Here is a 21,752-nt window from a genome sequence, read left to right on the forward strand (position 1 = left end):
GTTTTAACTTTCTTTTGGCTTGGGCAATGAAAGTTTGTATTGGGCTCTAAGATTATTGACACCTCTTGCTGCAGGCTCTCACACAAACCCTGTCTTCTTAAAGACACAGGGCCTCATTACGAGTAGGGCGGTAAGGGATAGCGGGCACCGGTAAGGAGACCGGTGCCGGTAATCCCTTACCGTCCTACTACGAGTTCCCTTAGCGGGTCCCTCCTTTAACACCTGGTCTGAGCCTTTAACACCTGGTCAGAGCCAATAACGGTACCGCAAATTGCGGTACCGTTATTAGCTACTTCCCCATTCCCATTGAGCCCTATGGGGGCTCAAATGGGAATGGGGAATGGTTTTTCCAATGGGGATTTACCGGTCCAGCAAAGGTCGGACTACACCGGTAAATCCCCATTGAATGAGACTGGTGCCGGTACCGTTATTAGAGGCAGTCATGGCGCAAATAGCGCCATGACTACCTCCAATCTCGGAATGAGGCCCCCAGTCAGTGTGTTTTACAGAATAATTCTTTCTCTACTTTTTGTCAGGTCGGTATTCAAAATTGCCTTCTTTCAGGGTTTTCCCTCTACACGGTTGCTTTTTATTATTCAAGCACCTGTTCTTAGCACGTGAGCGGTTACAGAGTGCTCTGGGGTCACAATTGCCTAGTGAACTCACCGGGTATGATGTGCACGTCCGTTTCCCTCGCTGCTCCCATGTCCTGCTCCTCAGCGGATTCTCGCGGTCTGGCAATCTGTAACATCCTGTCTGCCCCTGCCCACTCCACTCACACACAGGGCTTCCTCCACTCCAAAGGCTCTACGGTGCTCGCCTACCACTGGAGATAGCCTTACCATGGGGAAAGTGCTTCAAACTTTCGCTTCCAGCTGCGCAGACTCTGCAATTCAGGTCCCCAGCGGGCAAGCTTCCCTCTCCGATGCTTCCCACTGAATGACCTCTGCAATTAAGGCTTCTGGAGTGGAAGATCCTTTCAGGACTGGCTACTGCTCAGGACTCGACAGTGGTCCTGGCGTCTTTCTTCTCCTCCAGTCTCTGCTTCTGCTGCAACATAGAGAGTTCATAACTCCTCCACCTGCAACTACTGCTCTGCTCCTTATTATTTTCAATGGCCTGCATCTGAGGGGGCCGTATAAGCCCCCCAGTCTCCCCCAGCTGTGGGTCATTTTTCTTAGCAAGCTGCAATTTGCAGTTTTATTCCTCTTTGGTCTTCTTCTTCGTCCCAGTACACTGGTGATCATGGGACTTGGAGTCAATAATGCAAAAATCTGAGCGATGCTGTTTTCATGCTCATTTATTTTCCTAATTATATTCATTAAAAGAAAATCACAAGGATCATTTGCCAGACTTGATTTTACAGAGGAATAAATATGTTTAAAGTCTATATTGGTATTGTTTTCAGACTTTTCCTTACTATTCCTTTGGGGTGTAGGGGAGCATTTCATTTTATGAGCCTTCCTGTTTCTATAAGGGTTTTCATTTCTTCCAATGCCTAAAGGTCGATCAATGTTTTCACCCACATTAAGATGTTCAATTGGGGAAGTGAAAGTTCTCTCTGGCAACAAGCCATTACCGACTTTGGTATCATTGCCATATCTTCCCTGGAAGAAGATAAATACTGTGTCTCATCCCGCTGAGTCCTCTTATTCCCCTGGGCCATTTATCCTCCCAGGTGATCCTCCCGCAGAACAAAACCCAAAGGTCACGATTATAAAGTGCCTGGCTTTCCAACTGCTTTAGGTAGGGTCTTAGAAAGGAATCCACAGGATTCATCACACTTCCCTTGTGACAACTCTCACATATCACAGAATGTTGGGCCTCATTTCCTTGTGTGTTTAGTGGTACTGCATTGCAGATTACATATACGGACACAGCTCCACCTGCTTTCTGCTTGGGATCAGGAGACTGATCTCGGTCACAAACCAGATACAAATTGATATCTTCTGGTAAATGAACAGAGACAGTCTGCTAGCTGGGGAGTGCATGTGCGACAAGGACCCTACTGCATCTACAGGGACAGACTCCCTGCTGAATTGATAAGGGTGCAGACACGGGGGTCCTTGCAAATCCACAACCTTTGGTGCTATGATGAATCTCTGGATGTCATCCCTTTTCCACTAGGGGAGTGCCTTCCCATGAGGCCAGGGTGGTGAGGCCGCTACCCGATAGTCCCCCTGGGGGTTGTACTCAGGGGGTGGATCGAATGGGGAGGGAAGCTCCCTATGGGATAAGGTACAATTCGGGGAGAACATGGTATCCCCATAGCCCGCCTAGCCCTAATCAGCCTTCCCCACTAACCCCCTAAAACGCCATGCCTAGTGTTCCCATTTGTTTCCTCAAGACCAGTACTAAGATGAGGAAGAAACAACTGACTCATTAGGAGTTCTCAAGGTCAGTACTGAGACGAGGAAGAGACCAACAAACTCACTGGGAATTCTCAAGACCAGTACTAAGACGAGGAAGAAACCAACTGACTCATTAGAAGTCATCAAGAGCGTTACTGATACGAAGAAGAGACCAACTAACTTACTAGGAGTCCTCAGGCTCAATACTGAGACAAGGTAAGAGACCGACTGACTCACCAGGAGTTTTCAAGATCTATACTGGGACGAGGAAGAGACCAGCTGACTCACAAGGAGTTCTCAAGATCAGTACGGAGATGAGGAGGAGGTGCGGAAGCAATGGTAAACCACATCTGTGAACCAGGCTGAGCTGTCTAGTCTTCATGGAGTTTCTATTGGCAGAGGCCTGGCTGAATTAGAAGAGGGAAATTCAAACACAGAGAGATCCTCTCTGAAGGAATCGGGAGCTTGGGGCCCGCCGTCAGAAGCCAAACAAAGAAAGCAGGAACGGCAAGCTTACCCGTCGGCCGAGACGTCCAGAAGAGCTCCACCGTGGTTTATCCGAACGGGGAAACAAGAAGACTAAGCGCCATCCAGGAAGCTGGAGAAGGTGGCCCACCTGAACGGCAAAAACGAAAAATCGGGTGGAAACCACCCAATAGGTCCTGCTGCTCACACCTTGCTCTTTATTTTAGCTAAATTCCTTCCTTAATTTAAATAGATCTCTGTTGCACTTAATTAATGGTTTAGTTAATTCATCATCAATTTGCTTCTGTTATTTCAACAAATATTTGTAATCATATTCAGAATCAATATCCAAATCCTTTGAATTTGATGTAAAAACGTGTTTTATTCACACGGTTTATTTAAGGTGAAAAAAAGACTCATGGTCTCGCGTGAACATGCTATTGCCAATGCATTTCGGCGTCTTGCACCATCTTCAGGGCTATGGGCCTCATTACGAGGTTGGAGGTAACCATGGCGCCATTAGCGCCATGGCTGCCTCCAAAATCGTACGGACTCCGGTCTGGTGGATGGAACTATTACCAGTCCATTCCGAGGTCAGAGGGACCGGTAATTCCCCATTCACCAGAGCCATTCCCCATTCCCATTTGAGCCCCCATAGTGCTCAATGGGAGGGGGAAAGGCGGCAATAACGGTACTGCAAATTGCGGTACCGTAATTGACCCCGGTATCCCTTTGTAGGTCCCGTCCTTAATGCCTGGTAAAACCAGACGTTAGGGAAGGACCCACAACTCGTAGTAGGGCGGTAAAGGATTACTGGCATCGGTGCCCTTACCGGTGCCGGTAATCCCTTACCGCCCACCTCGTAATGAGGCCCATATTCACAAATCACATCATTATTATATATCAGTTTTCCAAAATATTTCACAAAGCATTTTATATCATCAATATTAGATGTACATACCAATATTTTTTTTTATAGTTACATAGTAACTTTTACAAAAAGACTCGTTTTTTTCTGATTAAAATATACCATAAAAATCATACCAAAGATTCCAAAATACATATATGTATATATGTACATATTTTATATTTCATATATACATATGAAATATAAAATTCCATTTCCCACACTCAACTTCATTACCTCAAATCAAAACAAAAGAGCAGGAAGAAAAGAAAAGCGAAAAAAGAAGAGAAAAAAAATAAACAAAAAAACACATCAACAGTGTTATATAAAGGAACACTCCAAGCTGCTTTAAGTTGCTTCTTAATAAGTTTACTTCCAGTTCTTAAGTTACAAGTTACATGACTAAGACATCAGGTATAAGACAATAGATCACCGGCACCCATCACCCAGGGAGGGAGGGACCAACTGAACTGTTACAGAACACTCAACACAGCATTCTTACACTCATACATCAACATTCCACTTGACACTTGCATGACATCACTAAGCACATGACCAACTTCAGCAAACTCAGACAAGCACATCATAACACATCTCCCTCCTTACCTAAACACCTACACAAACAACAAGCACTTTAAATACAGGCAAGTCACACCACCATCCACCATACAAACTTCACAAGATACTCTCACAGCTATGCGATTCCAAACTTCACCTACAAATCCAGGTCACCCTCAATAATAACAAAAATCGCCTTCTGTCTGTCCCTGCTACAAACAGACTCTAGACTCACACTCTAGACACATGCCAGCCCATACGCAAGGCTAAAACTACCCTACAAACCAAACACCCACTGAAATAACATATGTCCTTTCGCCCGCCCCCGCCATAGGTGAGCCACCCTGAAGCACAGCTTGCCATCCTGACGCAGTGCTAGGCATCCAGGATGACAACAGAATCACCATACCTAGTAAGAGAACTCATAAAACCGCTAAAACCACCGCTACGAAATATCACCAACTATGCCTACATCACGAAAATACAAACAGATACATCAATGGACTAGGCCAATCGAGCCCACCCAACCACACCAAGGTTTACAGATCCTGCAACAACTTGAAGATGCTGGCCAGCCATCTCCAAGACCACCAACAAAACATGGGGTTGACCTGACTACTTATTTCAATGGCAGCACTAACAAGTCCCATAAACAAACCCTGATCTCAAAGCACTAAGGCCAGGGTTGACAGATGACACATAAAGGAAAACAGATAACCAGGCAACTCATAATCTTGGACAGTATATTTCCATTTTGCTTTATGTTCACTGGAGGGCGTCCCCAACCAGCACCACATCTTCATCTAAACAGAACCACCTGTCCCTTAAAATATGAGTATGCCAAATACTTCAACCTACAATGCACTACTACCCCTCTTAACTTTACGGGGAACGTCATCTTCCCTGCTCTCCGTAGTGCACAACTCAAAACCAGCTCATTAATACCGCTGTCAGAGGCGCTCACTGCGAAGGGACCCCCGTTACGCGCCCAGCGTCTTTAATCCAATGTGCTTTAAACGGTTCTGGCCCGCTCATGTATAAACACGGTCCTTTCACAGGCACTCCATTTGAACCGCTCACTCTTAGAGCCTCTTATATTTGACCAAGGGAACGTCTCATAAGGCACATCGCATACACTTCTGCTTCACACGGGGTCCCTGCTTCCTCAACGTGATGACCCGTCTCCCTTAAGATTTCATTGACAGCTGAATTAATAAGTCTCAGGCCCGTTTTAACTCATTGGTATATCTCCAGCTACAGGCCATTTTAACTCTTTGGGCATCCCCAGCCAGCGGGCCCCAGCTCAATAATGAGCTTTCCTTCCTTATGTCAGCTTCATGTCCCCCAGACCCAGCACTCCCTCGTACTGTGGGCTGCTGGTCCTCACCACAGGGGCTCTCCTCCACTGTCCAAATATTCTCAGGGTCCCACCAAATAATCCCTGGGGCACCCTTCTCACATGGAACACTTCCAGTTTCTCATTTCCACGCCACATCACTGCCAAGAACTATGGGCTGCTGATACACACCGTTATGGTCCATATAACCTCCTTCCTTATCCCCCCTGGGTGATGGGTTTGCTTACTTGGAGGTGGGGTTGGGTGTCCGGTCAAATGGTCGAAAATAAAAGATCAAATGACCATTTGATCGAAAGTCAAATGGTCGAAAAAAAAAATGTTCGAATTTGTTAGTTATTTATTTATATATTTTTTTAGTTTTGTTTGGTAAAAAAAAATGTACATACAAAAAGGGTGGTTGGGGGGAACCCCCCCATAAAAAAAATAAAATAAAAAAAATAATCGACTTTTTTCGACCATTTGACTCTTGATCAAATGGCATTCGATCATTTGGTTTTCGACCAAATGACTGGTAACCGCGGTGTTGTCTTATTCTCTCCTTCTAGTCCTGATGTCCACTGCACCCCCCGCAACAGTCTTCTTCAGTCTCTGTCTTCTCTGCTTTCTTTGCACCATGGTTTTTTTCTTTTAGAGATCCTCGTCGCCAATGTTATATAAAGGAACACTCCAAGCTGCTTTAAGTTGCTTCTTAATAAGTTTACTTCCAGTTCTTAAGTTACAAGTTACATGACTAAGACATCAGGCATAAGACAATAGATCACCGACACCCATCACCCAGAGAGGGAGGGACCAACTGAACTGTTACAGAACACTCAACACAGCATTCTTACACTCATACATCAACATTCCACTTGACACTTGCATGACATCACTAAGCACATGACCAACTTCAGCAAACTCAGACAAGCACATCATAACACACAGAGTACTTACAATTAATTAAAATACCCCACAGTACTAGTACTTTCACATATAATCAAATAATCCACTAACCCTTTGACTTTTATAAAGAACAGACATTTTTCAGAAATCTTACTACTGCAATCTTTAGTTTAACTCGATTACCGTGCAGCATGTCTAACCACAAAAGTTCTAAGTCGACACTCTCGGTATTCGGTACAAATTGACTAAAGTGGCTGATACGCTCTTTCCTTAGACCATCAAATTCAGTCAATATGTGCACCAGTGTTTCACAGTTATCCTTTTGATTACAGAATCTACAGATAGTACAGCAATTGCTCTTTCCCTCTCTGATGTCCAATATTTCTCCTGTTCCTAATATGTTAAAACGAAATTTCATGTAATCCTGTCTCCATTCCCTGTCAGGGAATTTGATTAGGTATGATTCAGGTTCCCCCATTTTTTTGCAATCAGATACAATATGTTTGTATAGTTTGGACTTCCTAACCTCGTGGACAGTGAGGTTCCAATCAAAGTGAAGCAGCAATTTTTTTACCTTCATGGGATTCGTGATGAGCATCTCACATGGAACCCCCAGTTTATCCAATGCGCCATTTACTTCCTCCATCATGACTCTAAGATACTTTGATGTTGGAGAGCCACTCCTGATCCCCTTGCCCATGATGTCATATAGTGTTGTTTTGTTACTAGTTATCAACTTCCTATAGAGTGATGCTCTCTGTCATTCTATGACACTTCTGATGGAGTGCAATCCAAGCTCATAGTGAATCGCTCCAAGAGGCACACATTTAGGCAAACATTTCACCATCGATTTTACCACTTTGGACTTGTACATTGAAACTTTCTCCCTGCACCACAGAGGCACTAATTCCAGCCCATAGCATAACTGTGCCACTATTCGTTTTTTTTACAGGCATCTACACAGTAGCAGCGAAAATTTGCCATATTTGGAATCGATTTTTCTTAGTTGTGCTATCATTGGGCTAATTTTCGCCGCCAGAAGGGCCCGAAAGTTTGCCTGTTTTTTATCTCCAAACACGGGGTACCCTAAATATCTTATGGCCATACATGTGGGCAGTTTTTCTTGATTTAGGAACCATGAACACATTTTAGACTTTTTTGTGTGTGTCAAACATAAAATCACTGTTTTACTGTAATTTATTTTTAGAGCGTTTATGTGGATGTATTAATTAAAAGCAGTTAGAAGACGCTGAAGACCTATGGGGGTGTGATCATATAGGGTCACATCATCTGCATATGCTGTCCAATTCACCTTTGAGCCTTCAACTTTTGGTGAGTTTATAGTGAGGTTTTTGAAGCTTTTTCCCACATCTGAAAAGTATAAATTGAATATGGTTGGTGCATGTATACAGCCTTGCCACAGCCCATTTTTTACCCTAATTTCTTGTGATAATAGCCCCTCTGCATTGAGTCGCACCTTTAATCTAGAGTCCTCATGCATATTATATACAATTGACAGCAAGGACAATGGCATTCCTAGGCTTCCCAATTTCGTCCACAGAATTGATCTGTCCACTAAATCAAAAGCAAACGATAGGTCAATTGACGCCACATAAACTGGAAGATTTCCTTTCGTCCATGCTGATTGCTGCAGTATGTTAATTAATAGTCCTCCTGCATCTGTACCCACATTCCTTCTGAACCCAAACTGGTTTGGTGACAAGATGTTGTATTTGTCGATCCAGCTCCGAATGTGCTCTAAAACAAGGCCTTCAAACATTTTGGAATCAACGTCCAAGAGTGCTTTTGGTCTGTAGCTCGTCAGAAAAGACCTATCCCCCTTCTTGTAAATCGGCACTATGTATGACATTCTCCAGCTTATTGCTATGGTTTTCGTGTTAAGTATATGTCACGTCTCCCAGTTCCCCGCACTCAAGCTCCCACCATGCCCCACGACTGTGCCCATCCTCCCCATCCACTCCTGCACAATCATGTACCTCCTGGCAGCAAGTGAAGCTCCCCTCAACACGTCCAAGTACGAGCGCTCACTCTCTAGCAGCATGGACGCAACAGAGCCGCCGTTTGTCCCGTGGTCTGCGCCCCTTTCTACACTGGCAGTTACCTTGGCGTAGGACAACAACCTGAGCGGGGCTTCACGTTTCCATGGATGCACGCACTGTGGCTGGTCACGTGACACGGAAACACACTCACGTGACACGGAATAGCGATCATGTGACACAGCGAGTTTAAAAGGACGGAACTAGCGTAGTACCGCGCTTCAAAGCTGTTTTTTCCGGTTGTTTGGCGTGTACTCTGTTTTGTTTGACTTCTACGGACCACGGATTACGCTTAATGGACTGCCTCTTCTTTTTCCCACTGGATTTGGCGACGGTTCGAGAAACTTGTGCTTTCGACCTCGGATCAGTTAACGGATTTCTTCTCCTGGATTCTGCTTTTTGGAATTTACGTTTGGTTACCAGGTTATTGGACCTTTAAGCACTTCTGCCCCTAGTGCTGTTTCTCTACAAGTCATCATTTGGGGCATCCAGTGAATCTAACAAGGCGGTCTATTCCAGTCCATTCCAGTGTTGCCTGCCATATATGTTTTGCATTGTTGTATGTGTAATTGCTTGTTTCCTTTGCAGTGACTACCTGGGATCGCCTGCGTTCCTGTACCTAACCACCACCTGTGGCCTCAAAGACTGAACAGCGAGTTAACTACTTATTCTCTGTTCGGTACTTGGGGACAGAGGTTTCTGTAATCCTCGTGACAATCAAGTTTGTGACAGTATATCCTTGAATTAAAAAAATGACATTTTGGCCCATAGATTTGCATTCTACTTCATAACTCTGTTGCAGGGCAGATTCGGACCTGGGGCTCTGGAAGAGGAGCATTTTAGTATAATTCTTTCAATATCTCCCCCAAATTTCCACATTCCATGCAGCATTTCTGATATCTATCGGAAGGCTCCAGTTCAGGATCGGCGTGCTATATAATTTCCCAAAATGACCTTCCAATGTCTCAGAGTTGATACATACTGTTTGTGTTTTGGCTTGCTCTTGTTCTCCCCTATTTAGCAGGGCCCAACATTTCTGTGTATTTGCATCACGTAAAGAAAGTAACATGTTCTTTGCATCTCCCTGATAAAGCTTTGCACGCAGGTATCTTGCTTTTCTCTTCCATAGGTTCTTAATCCTATTAATTTGCCATGAGTCCTGCTCTGTGCCAGAATATTTACCATGTGTACAAAGGGCTTGCAATTCACGGTTCCTGTCATTCTTAAGAATTTTCATTTCTTCCGAGAATATATGCTTATGCCTCTCTCTGCTTGTACACTTATTCTTCATTTCTGCTGTTCCTCTTATTACTAACTCAATATAATTCCCAAAAGAATCATGCGCATACAACTTTTTTTTTGGGTCATAAACACTCTTTTGGAAGTCTGACTGGAAAAGCATATTTACTTTCTCAATATTCATACTATGCCATGAAAATCTATTCAGTGAGATGTTAACTGATACCCTTGGTCTATAGTGTTGCACATCTCCCCTTTCCATATCTATCTGTAGGGTCATATTAAGTATTTTGTGTTCACTCTTCTGAGTGTATGTCAGCCTAAACTCTTGTACAAGATGAAAGGTCTTGTCACATACAAAGATGTAGTCAATCGTAGAGTGCCACTTTCCATTAGACCATGTTGTTTTTTCCATTGAGTCTTCCACTAAATCAATGGCACATTGCATGCCCCACCCTTCCAGAAAATGTGCCTATAACTCCCCTTGCTGCCATTTCCGCATGGGCCCCTTTTCATTGAACGTACGTCCAGCCCTGTATTCCTCAAAACCTTCTTCCAAACACATTTCGGAATTAAAATCCCCACACACAATAATGTAAAGTCCATTACTCATCTCTTGACATTCCAGGATAATTAAGTCTATTGACTCAATATTTTCCCTCAGGTCACCATCCGGCCGCCAGTATATGTTAATAATTAGCAGATGCATCAGCGATTCCTTTTGTTCCAATTTTACAAGTACCGCTATGCACCCTTTGTTGACGTGGAAGGTCTTTAGAGTTGAGAACTGCACATTGTTCTTAATTGCAATGAGTAGTCCGACGGTCTCCCCTTCGGTTTTTTCAATGCTGGTTCCTGAAAAACCTTGAAGTCGTCCAATGATATCAGACTCACAGCCCACGTTTCCTAGATACACATAAACGAAAAACTCGAGAGCAGAGAGCAAGTGGTGGGTGAGTATATTAGGGCTCTTGATCCCCTGGAGTTCCAAGATAGAAAGGTGGCCTTAGGAGTGCTCTAAGGGATGTTTTTCATACACTGAATCTTCGCGATTGACTCTCTTAGGGTTGATGCCAGCCATCCAAGCTCAGCTTCCTTTGTGTATGTCTGCATATTTGTACTTCCTCCACCTTGCGTTTGATTACTCTGATATGTCTCTCTCGGGTTCCCAACCCATTCCCCTCCCTGTTGTTTCCCCAAACCTTGAAGTTTTCTATGTCATATCCGAAATCTTTGCAATGCTACTCCTTCCGCAAGGACAAGTTCATATGTCGCTCTGGATTGGAACACGATTCTTACACAATCATACCTTGTTGGGTGTATATAATCTATAAGTTTGATGCCACTGGAGGATATTAATGAAAGGGGAGGAATCTCACTAAACAAAGAGAGGATTCGCCCTCGATTTAAGGACATGGGGGCCCCTATTGTTAGCATGAAGTTCAGTATCACAGTAGGGTCCTTCACCAGTTTCAGCTCCCTCCACTCCCTTCTATCTTCTATCCATGCATTATAGAACATTTGCTCTTGCCCCTCTATATTCAATTTACCACAAGAGCCCCTCTCCATGCTATCACCTCCCCTCGTATTGCTCTCCCAGTTCTTCACTCGTGTGTGAACTCTAGCTTGTTCTTGTACATTATCTGAATTCCATGGTTCGTGCTTCTCTCTGATCTTTTCTTCCAATCCCTCAACTTCGTTTCCTTCCTCTCTCCTATCCAACATTCTAGCCTGTTCCGGCCCATGTTTTTGTTCTGTCACCCATGTGTTGATACTTTCTTCATTCTTTTGATCATTCTCTCTCTGAGGAATTTGTTCCTTTTTAGTATCTCCAGCCTCGTCCTGTGCGATCTTTCTCTGAGCTTCCTCATCGAAAGACAGCAGAGGAAGTCCACATTTTCAGGAGTGTTAAATACATTTGAGTAGTGCTTCTTGAACCAGTTTTTTAATGTCTTCACTCGGAATCACAGTTCCTTCATTCTTTCACTGCGTTCACTATCACCCATAACTTTCCCCTCTTCTAGGACGTGTCCCTCTTGTAATGTGGGTCTGGTAGAAACGTTAGTACCATCTACACCCTTTTGCGGGGGCTTGTTCTCTTCATGTGGGATCCCTACTTCAGTCACCATATCTACTGTTGACTTTTCCTTGGTTTTGAGGTTAAAGAAATGTTGAATACTCCTTCCCTCCTTAGCCCCTTCTGATTTATTTACATTCTGTATATTGGATCCTTTTTTTTTGTTTATTTCAATTTTTTTGTTTTTTTGTTTTAATTTACTGACTTTCCCGCCCTTATGGTTCCTAGCTTCAGAGAGGGTGTTCTTAGCTTCTCCGTATTCCTTATAATATACGTCATTTGATTTCTCTGCAACAGGATCTGGATTCACCTCCCTCTGCTGATCCTGACCACCCATAGCTTCCTTCACCTCCAATGCTTTCTTACTTTCTTCATTCAGCTGGGTGGAATCCAGTAATTCTCCCTCAACTGATAAGCTGCAGATATCTTTGATGTTCGTATTAGTATTTTTTGTTTTAGGGGACGGCTTTTTTATTTTTTTTATTCAGACTTGCATTTCTACCTTTCTCGCTCTTCTTTTGAGTGCCCTCGCTCGCATTTTCTTTTCTCTGTGCGTTATATGGTACTCGAAGGGAGCATCTTTGTCTTGCGCGGAGGCTCCCCCCTGTTCCTGCTTCTGTACCAGATTGTAATTGGCCTCCTCAATCACCTCCAGTAGCGCTGATGGACTATCTGGCTTACTCCCCATGCTCTGATCTATGATGTTTGCTGACTTTCCCCTTGTATTTGCAATCTTACTTGCCCTTTGGGTTTCCACACTCTTTATTTTCTCTGAGTTAAATAATATCAGTCTCTTTAATTCTTTTGCTTCTTCCCAAACTGTCTCTTCCTTTCTTTCAATCTCACGTGACACAATTTCCCCATAGGACTGTCCTGTTTGGGGCGAGGGCTTTCTGTTGCTGTTTACCAATGCATAATTTTGCTCTATTTGTTCTATCTCTGTTTGTGTACCTTTATTGTACATTATCTTGGTTTCCTTTTGTGTTTTTATTATTATGTCTTTTTTATACATGTCTAGTGCTTGTACGAAACCTTCCAATCTGCTTAGTTTCTCAGTGCTTTCTAAGATCATGAATCTAAGCTCCTGTACGTCCCCGTGAGTCCTTTCATGGTCCTTATACAGTAGATTCAAGATCCTGGTTAGGACCGGAAAGGACTCCGGAGATTACGAGATTTCTTCAGCCCTCAATTCCTCGCCAGAGTGATTTATGTTTGATGCCTTGTGGTCATGACTTGGGGGTAAGTCGGGGGTGGAGGGACTATAGCATTTATATAAATCTGTAATTAAGACACCCGTTTCACCCCCCCCCCCATAGAGCCTTTCAATATCTCCCTCTTGCTGTCATTATTGAGGGGTTGGGGTGTATCGTGTACTTCGTTTCTTCCTAGTCTCGCCTCTGTAGTCATTGCTTTATGTAAGTGTACATTTTCAAGACCCCCTCCCCTTACTCTTACTGGGGTTGATGGGCCCATAGAGAGCCTCACTCTTTTGTCCAACTCAGCAGATACTGCTGGTGCTAGTAGGGAGGTGTCCGACTGTGGTGCGGTGGGCATAGAATCTTCCATGTTTAGGGCTGATGGCCTAACAGGGATTTCCTGCATACTCAGAAAACCTTTGTGCATGTGTTCTGCATTATGATCTAACTTCTTAGGTATTTCTGTGGGGTCATTTCTCCGCTCTCCTGATACCTTAGGGAGCGGGAGGAATTCTATTCCACTCAGTTCCCATTTGTCAATCCCCACTGCCCCTGTCTGACCCCTACTGTCTTCAAAGGTATTCTTGATTGTAATAGCGGGATCTGAATCGTGACACCCGAGAACAACAAGCCTCGCAGAGCCACCACAGAACTCAGACACAGGAGGAAGTCTTCGAACAGGGGCGAGTGACCAAGAAGCACCGACAGAGAATGGTGAGCAACCAGAGGAGGGTTGGGAAGGCGGTAGGCTTGCTGGTAACCCTGAAAGACTATAACAGAGTGGGACACAGGTTTGGGACCCGGACAACCCACACCACAAGAGAAAGAAGCCAAAGGGGTCTGACCTGAGAGAAAGAAATGAAAGGGGTCTGGGACCCGAGAGAAAGAAATCAAAGGAGTCGGGTACCCGAGAGAAAGAAACCAAAGGGGTCTGAGACCCAACAGAAAGAATCCAATACTACAAGGGTCTGGGACCCGAGAAAGGAATGTCTGGCAGGATAGTGAACCAGGTATACCTATTGAAAATCAAGAAAGGGATTGGGATTCACACCCAATAACTATTTTCACAATCACAGTGCCTGACAGGATATTGAAACTGGTAGGCTGAGAACAAAGTGAACATTGGAGAAAGACCAGGGGAAGAGAGCCATACCCCTGTAGGTGAAGGCCAAATGACTTGCCCTCAAAGCCTTTCTGCCCTCCATTTAGGGCATGAGGATACTCATTTATATGGACAACACCACAGCAATGACTGCCCTGAACAACCAAGGAGTAACAGAGCAAAGCAGGCCCTGCACATTGCGGACTGTACTGTGGCACGGGCCATAGAACCAGATGTAATTTGAAAAGCAAGTCAACAAGTTGCCTTGCTCAACGTAAGAGCAGATTCCTTGATCAGACTCACTCGGGGTGTCGAACGAGTGGGAATTGTTTGCAGGTGAAGTAAATGAGATTTTCAAACAATAAGGGAAAGCCATGTCTGAGTGTGTTTGCTGGTCAAAACAACAAGTAGTGTCCCGTGTACGCCTCTTGGAAGACCATGGGTGCTGATTCTCTGGGGGCATTCTTTTTACTCTTTACCACTCATTCGGAAAGTTGTAAAATCAAATGCAACCAGAATTCTTCTCATCCCGATGAGGTTTGGGGTTTTGATCTACTGGCTCTCCTCCTGTCCCTATCATAATCCTAGTGCTGCAGAGAGACAAAGTGGTCTTGCAGACGCACCCACGTTTCCTCCTAAGGTGATCATAGAATTCCCACTCAATCAAGAACTTGGTCTTCTGTGATTAGAGCATTAGGGTACTTTAAGGTGGGGTCGGACTGGGGCATACAATTGTCTCGGGCCCCAATAAAAAAAGTGGCCCATAGCTGCAAATGGCAATTCATTCCTTTTGTGACACTGGCCTTCACTATAACTCTGGCGGTAGCCGTTCCCTTATTAAGGGCACGGCTGCCGCTGGAGTTGTTTTTTTTCTGGCACCCGCGAATGGGCAGTAACTGGGTCATGCCGAGTTTGGCAGACCCGGTAATTGCCCATTCGCGGGTGCCATTATGGCCGGCCTCTCGATCCCCATTCTGTCCCATAGGGCAGAATGGGGGTCGGGATCATGGTTGCACCGGCACCGTTTATAACGGTGCTGGTGCAATCATGAGTTCTGCTCGCGGGTGCCGGTATGCATGCCTGGTCAGACCAGGCGTGCAGTCCGGCACCCGCGTGCAGAACTCATAATGTGGTGGAGAGGTAACAACGGCACCGGTAGCACTACCGGCGCCGTTGTTGCCTTTCCGCCACACACATAATGAGGGCCACTGTTTGAAAAGTACGAGAGTGGGAGTTGTTAGATCAAATGTGATGGAAATTGTGCAATTTAAATTATATTTATTCAGGAACAATGGTCAAAACGACTAGCCGCATAATGAAATAACTCATCAAACTGGCCCACACTAGCCTTTTGCATTTTTGCTTCGGGCTTTGCCCCACTGCCCAAACACTGGATGCTGTACTGCCAATTACTAAATGTGATGAGATCTACCTCTTTTGTTAAAGAACTGGTTGCTCTTTATCTGACCATTCTGAGGAATTGTTGTGAGCAAGATTTATGTGGGGAGACAACTTGTCTTGGGCTATTGCTTTAGTTCGTTTCTTAAATGAAATTGAGTCTAGTAGAATAATTGAGAGTTCTTAATATGTATTTTAAAATGTATTTTGTCAAACGTATGAATTCCCGACTGTGAAGTTTAAGTGCCGCGCATCTTGTGTCTACTGTCTTTCTGCCAGTGGCCAACATTCCATTTGCTTTTTTAGTGCCACGGTCCAGCCAGAACTGGGCACTGTGTCTTTATTTCCAGTCTTTTCCTCCAGGATTAGAAGGAGGTAGGACATTTTCCACTGGCTTCCTCTGGCTTCACTGGGGAGCTTCCTTGAAAGAAAGGTGAATCTGTTTCCTTTTTCAGAGGCACTCTGGTCTAGGGGGTCATTCCCCGCTTATCTGCGAGAGGTTCCGAGAACTCTTACCTGTTATATGCAGGGATTTACACAGGTCGTCCTTCTTACATTACTTCTGCAAAAATAGAACTTGAGCTTCAGGCTCTCTTCAGAAGATCCTTATCTCGTCTTTCATAAGACATGGTCGTTCTTCGGACTGCGCCTACTTTTCTTCCTAAAGTACTGTCTGATATCCACTTGAATCAGGAGCATGAACTTGCTGCTATTGACCTAAGTACAATCTGGGCTCAACCAGTGTCAATGAGTCCCTCGTCTAAGCTTGCGATCAAAAGGGCATTATACTTGAAGGGAGAGGTTGACATTGTGAGTTTAGTCAAGCGAAAACCTAGGTTGAAAGCAAATTGGGATTGCAAGCTAATTTTTGGATACAGGGAATATTTGGATGTGATAAAGCCCTAACCGATGAGAATGTTATACACAGAACTAAGATTGGGTATTTTACCAGTGAGGCAATTGACTAGTAATTGGTGTAAGGCTGGAATAGATGTATGTCCAATTTGTGGTGACTCACCAGAGAGTATTGTCCATATCATGCTAATTTGCCCGGGCAACTGAAAAATCAGGAAAACCTTTCTGAAACCATTGTTCCTGGTTAGGTCAATCCATACCACGGAACAAGCTATGATATTGTGGTGACAATCAACAGACAGCTTAGTGGTACATCCCTTGTGCAATTATCTGATTAGAGCGTGGAGGCGGAGAGTGAAAAAAATTAGATCAATGTAAACTAAAATTGGGCCACTCGGTCTCCTTGTATTTAAATATTTGATGGGAGCCTGTGTAGTGATTCTTGTCTGTTTTATCTGTGCTGAATATATCCTTTGTGATTTGCACTTTAGAGCACTTGCACTTTGAATATGATGCACTTGCTCTTTCCATATGGTGATTTAACGAGTAGTTATTCTACATTTTTTAAAGAAATATCAGGTGGAGGAGGATGGTTTTCGATGTTGCAATTGATGTTTGATTTTTACGTGATGTTTATACAATTTGGCATTCTAGAGCACTTGCACTTTGCATGTGAATGTCTTTTCATTAATTGTTAATTGGATCTTCTAATATGCAGTGTAATTGTATACTATCATTTGTTTTAATTTTATGTGTATTATTTATTGAATGTATATAGGCTTTCGTGGCACTATTGCAGAAATAAAGCAGAAATACAAAAACACAATGCATCAGGAGATTGTTTTGCCAGTGACATAATCCTACTAGCAAATATTTCTCCTCCTTGCTTAGGGTTCAGATTTTAGGCATATCTGTTATAATACTCTAGCCACCAGTCAGCCTCCTGGGCCAGTTTTGATACTGCTGACACACCTGTAGCCGCAGGTAATTCGGTATTACCCACATTGACCTTTTACAATTGACCTTTTGCACAATTGACCTAATTATAGTGGTCCTAATTGATCTTCTGCACAATTGACCTTTATATTATTTTAGTTATTTTATATATGTATTGGGTTGGTTTTGGATTATAAATAATATAAGGGGATTGGGTGGGGAGTTGCATTGGGGTTTGGATTGGGTTGGGGGTTGCGTGAGGGTTCCCCTGCTTATATGTCCTAATTGACCTTCTAAATTAGGTCAATTCTCCCGAGGTCAATTCTCCCGAGGTCAATTAGTATAAAACCAGTAATTCTTCCTCCTTGCACAGGGTACTTGTGAGGATGTGTTATTCTCACCTACTAGCCTGGAGTTGCCTTCCTTGGCCATGCTCTCCTCTAGTCTCTCTCCCAGGGCCCGATTCTCATCTTGGCGCAGTGAGTGTGCTAAATAGCACGACTCACTGCACCATTTCTTGACGCCCAGGCACCACTGCTATTCTCATGTGGGCCTGGGCGTCTTCGCAAAGCACGACATTGCTTTCGCTGTAATCTGTAATTCTAATGGAAACAGCTGGATTGCAGAATCTCGGCAGCATTTTCGTTAAATAACGAGGGAATCGTTATTTCATGAAAATGCTGCCGAGATGAAAACAAAAATGCACGTGGTTTTTGGGTGTGCAGATGCTGACAGGTGGGTCCTGCACTGCATTTGTTTAACTTTATTTGCAGAAGAGTGCATACTGCCATCTTCTGGAAACAAAGATAAAAAAATGCAACGCTGGACCCACCTGTCACCATCTGCACACCCAAACAGCCATGTGCTTCTTGTGGCATTCCCTCTTTACATGTGCTTCTTGTGGCACTCCTCCTGTACGACACCAATTTGGTACCGTACTTCAGTGCCAATTTCAAGCGCTTACGAAATTGGAGGAGTGCCACAAGAATAACCATGCAAAGACAGAGTCAACGAGAGTGCCGGTTGCTAGGTCGGTTTCCAGCCCTTCCTAGCAACCGGCACCCATATTCCTAAAGTGGCGCAATCATGGAAGATTGCGCCACCTTCAGAATAGGATGTAATTACCGAAAATGTCGTTAGCCCTTTTTACGACATTTTCGGCAATTACCACCAACTTGAGAATCGGGCCCCCAGTATCTGATCTCCTCCTGGGGCCTTGGTCTCCCCTCATTCAATCCGTCTTGCATGGCATGATTCTCCCCTGGGTTTGGTTCTCTCCCAGGGGCTGGTTCTAGCCTTGGGTTTGGCTTTCTTCTAAGGTCTAGCTCTCTCCCAGAATGTGGTTTTCCCCTTGGGTCTAGCTCTTTACCAGTTCTCTTACTACGCATCCCACAGTATGTGTGATATAGCCCTAACAGGCTGATTGATATCTCTTCTCTTTCTCTGTTTTCTAAGAACTGAGCCAGAGCCTTTCTAACCATGGGGCTGGGGGTTTTATAGTGCCCTTGCCCCAACAAGTCCCTCTTTGCCCCTATCCCCTCTTAGTCTTCTCAGCACTCTTGGTCTTTCAACTGGCTCTGTTCTCACACGTCTTCAACCCACCTCTGCACTCTTGCTTCCTTTCTCCCAGACTCAGGAACTAGAGGCTCCTTTATACTGCATGGGCCAGGCGAGGTCCTGCTGCTGGATGGGGGTGGAGAGGTACCACTGTGCTGTTCTGGCAGAGTAAGGGGTGCATGTTGAAAAGGTGAAGTGTTTTCCTTCCCCTCCGAGTGGGGCTTTCCTTACCTTGCATCTGGACTACTGGGAGCTGGACGACCGTTCCACTTAAAGCAAGAGTGGGTCCATACTGGATATTACAGTTGTGGGGTATATCAGGGCTTTTTGTATAAACAGCTGGGAGTGTCCTGACTTCAGACCCCATGTGCCAAGGAGCATTACACCAGAGGGACTGGCCGGGACAGAAGGCGGCTGTCAGAGAAATTCTCCATTTACCTTTGCCAAGTTGCACTACGCGTAGTGGGTTGGCATCCCTTGCCCCCTCCAAGTCCCAAGGGTAGAAGTGACTTTTTCACAACCTCCCCCTTCTCTCGTTTTATTTTACTCCAAGTTCGACTCTGATAAAGGGGTTCCCTGTGCCACCTCTGGGACCTTGGTACCAATACAAACGGTCCAATGCATCTTTACGAGCGCTCCCACTGCTCGCCATGGGTTTCCACGCAACTGGCCACATTAGAATCGTCTTGCCACCCCATTGGATCTCCACTTCTGGCGCCTCTCATCTACTGCTCTTGCTTGGTTGCCAAATACCCGGCAGGTTGGATATAGGCTTACCTGACAGACAGCTGGGCCTTAGCAGTCCAAATTCACTTATTTCCTTCCTATCAGTTCTTATATCGTGTCTTTATTGTTCGCCTCCCTATTGTCTTCGGTTCAGGACTCATAAATGTGGTCACTTTTCCTTATGCTTTGGAAGAAATGTGGTTGTGACTCAATATTTTTCTTTTAATGTCTTTGATTTCTTTTATCAGTGAGTGTATTTTTGTTTGACTTGTATTAACGCCACTGATCTGTGCTTTATCTGGTATTTTCCTGAAATGGCCTGCTTTTTCCTTTGGACGTCTGGCCGTTAGCAGAGGACGCCTCCAGCTCACATTCAGCATGGCGATTTGATGGAGATAAGGTACTGAATCTTCTGGCTTCCCATTGCTGTTTTTCTGGGTTATTCGATGTTCACTTACTCGGGTGGGTGATTGCTGCAAGAATATTTGGATTCATATCTACTTGTTTTAGTTGCTGTCTGATTCCTATTTTTGTTCCCCCCTGTTGTCCCACTCTCGGTATTTCCTTCCTGCCCCTTCCTTCCACTCTGAACTTCTATGACTTACCCTTCTCCTCCACACTGTCCTTTCTGTTACTCCTTTTCTGTTCCCTTGTTTCCTTTCCCTATCTCGCGATCCCTTTCCTCACTCCATTCTTCCTTTTCTTTCATTCTCTCACTCACCATCTTCTTCCTCTGTCTCGTTCTCCACTCTCTCATTGAATAACTTGCACACATCCATCCACCCTCTTTTTCTAGGAGAGAATATCCGCTGTCATTGAGTTTTTCCTTTCCCATTCTTTTCACTTCAGTGAATTTGCTTATTTATTTCTTAATTTGCTTATGTTTCCTTTCTGCTTGGTAACATATTATTTGCTGTTTTACCCTAGTCTATTAGTAGCTTTATTTTCTTTATTGTTTTTTAGTTTCCACATAGTTTGGTCAGTATTTTGGTATGTAAACCTTCTCTCTCGATTCCTGCCAATATAAGGAATTTCCTTAAAATGTTAATCCCCTTTAATAAGGAAGGTTTAAGGAAGGAATACACCCTCTGCATGGCGTGCGTGCCCAGTCAGCAGGGTTATCTGGCTGCATCGAGTTGCTTGCTTTGGCTTCCTCTCTGTTGCAACTGCGATCCCTCGTAGAAACAGCACCTTCGCTCTTCATCCAGTCAATGCGTATCCCACAGACATGTCCCCAGTCCCTGAAGCGTCTCCTGCTGGTCACTGCCTGAAGCTTCCAACAAGGACTAAATTGGGCGGATGTTGCAAGTCCTGGCTCGGGGTACATGGGCCATCACAAAGGTGCCTAAATGGATTTTTAGGAGCCTGTCCGATGCTCTTTGGTGATCTATCGTATTTTACTCTCCTAGGGTTCAGTTGGCGCGAGAGATGCTCAGGAAAGTGGGGAGGGTTCTAAAGCAGTGTAAACAGTAAACGCCTACCTGGGAGTACTAGGGCACTTGTATCCAAACAAAAACACCCTGCTTCCTCATATCACAGCTCAAAACAGACCAAAAATACAGATGTTGTAAAATAAATTGTACAAACACACATACTCTGGTCCATAGGACTACATCCCAACAATAATGCACCAACGCTAATAAAAACAGCCTATTCAGTGGTGCTTACTAAGTGAGTCAGAATTTGTACTAATAACCAGTTTTCACATTTGAAACCGGGCACCTCAAATTCGAACACATTGGGGGTCATTACAAGTTGGGCGGTAAGGGATACTAGGCACCGGTAAGGAGACCGGTGCCGGTAATCCCTTACCGCCCAATTCCGAGGTCCCTTAGCGGGACCCATAAAGGACGTATTGTCTGACCACACGTCCTTTACGGGTCCCGCTAAGGGATCAGGGCGCTAATAACGGGCCTGCCATTCGTGAGCCCGTTATTAGCGCCCTCCCCATTCCCACTGAGCCCCATGGGGGCTCAAATGGGATTGGGGAATGATTCGTTCAATGGAGATTTACCGGTCCCTCCAGGGTCGGAATGCACCGATAAGTCCCCATTGAAACAGAATGGTGCCGGACCCGGTATTGGAGGCA

General features: G+C 44.5%; 1 protein-coding gene across 4 annotated transcripts in view; it reads left to right on the top strand.

Annotated features, from left to right (window-relative positions):
• LOC138521951 (mucin-2-like) overlaps positions 1–21,752 on the top strand; it is a 219,139-nt gene that overhangs the window by 175,498 nt on the left and 21,889 nt on the right. For 2 of the 4 annotated variants that reach the window (XM_069635132.1, XM_069635135.1), the window contains one exon: positions 20,014–20,063. The gene's annotated coding sequence lies outside the window, so the exon portion shown is untranslated. The remainder of the gene's footprint in view (positions 1–20,013; positions 20,064–21,752) is intronic. The other 2 variants (XM_069635131.1, XM_069635134.1) reach the window with 1 other exon arrangement.

The sequence above is a fragment of the Ambystoma mexicanum genome, chromosome 13, assembly GCF_040938575.1.
Source record: "Ambystoma mexicanum isolate Mex_15411 chromosome 13, UKY_AmexF1_1, whole genome shotgun sequence".
Lineage (NCBI taxonomy): Eukaryota > Metazoa > Chordata > Amphibia > Caudata > Ambystomatidae > Ambystoma > Ambystoma mexicanum.